Source organism: Echinops telfairi, unplaced genomic scaffold (genome assembly GCF_000313985.2).
Source record: "Echinops telfairi isolate 266 unplaced genomic scaffold, ASM31398v2 ScPeMD7_18;HRSCAF=68, whole genome shotgun sequence".
NCBI classification, from domain to species: Eukaryota; Metazoa; Chordata; class Mammalia; order Afrosoricida; family Tenrecidae; genus Echinops; species Echinops telfairi.
Genome location: NW_022103915.1, coordinates 54,687,715 through 54,688,948, shown reverse-complemented (window position 1 = coordinate 54,688,948; position 1,234 = coordinate 54,687,715).

The following is a 1,234-nucleotide window of genomic DNA, read 5'->3' as shown; positions in this document are numbered from 1 at the left end:
AAACATTGAAGGATTCTATCGGCCAAAAAAACCCACTTTATTTTGAATGATGTCGGAAGCTACAAAAGAAGATGGAAGGAATACAGAGTCATTGTACCCAAAAGAACTGGTCAGTTCTCAACCCAGACGAGAGGTAGCATATGACCAAGAACCAATGATATTGAAGGAAGAAGACAATCAAGCTTCACTGAAGACGTGGGTGAGAAATAAGTCTGGAGGAATTGACAGACTACTGATTCAAATGTTTCAGTCAACTGATGCAATGCTGAAAGCACGCACTAGGCTATGCCACGAAATATGGAATATAGCTACCTCACCGGTCACTGGGAAGAGATCTATATGTTTCCCCATTCTGAAGAAAGGTGATCCAACAAAATGAGGAAATCGTTGAACAATATAATGAATGTCACATGCAAGGTAAATATTGGTGAAAAACAATTCAAAAACAGTTGCACCAGTACATTGGCAGAGAGCTACCAGAAACTCAAGCCAGATTCACAAGAGATATCATTGCTGACATCACATGGATCACCGCCGAATGCAGAAAATATCAGAAATGTGTTTCCTTGTGTTTCCTTGACTATACATCAGTATTTATGTGAGTCAAACAAACAATGGATAACATTGCAAAGGATGGGAATTCCAGAACACTTCATTGTGCTCCTTTGGAACCTGTGCATGGACCAAGGGGAAGTGGTTGTAACCGAACAAGGAAATATGAATGGTTTCAAATGGGGAAATTTGTGAATCAGGAGTGTATCGTTTCACCCTATTGATGAATCCTATATGCTGAGCAAACAATCTGATAAACAGGATTATATTAAGAGGATCAAGGTATTTCAGATTAGAAGAAGGATCATTAACAACCTGTAATACGCAGGTGACATACCCTTACTTGCTGAAAGCAAAGCACTTGCTGATGAAGATCAGAGACTGCAGCTTTCAGTACAGGTTGCAAACCAATACAAAGAAAAGCAAAGCCCTCACAGCTGGAAGAGTAGATCGCATCACGATAAACAAAGGAAGATCGAAGTTGTTGAAAGTTTTATTTCACCTGGTCCAGAATCAACACGTAACAGCTAAAACAAACAAACAATGTATTTCATTAAGCAAATCTGCTACAAAAGACCTCTTTTAAGTGTTAAGAGTAGCTATGTCACTTTGAAAAACTAAGGTGCTTCAAACCCAAGCTATGATATTTTCTTTTTTCTTTGATATTTTCAATTATATTTCA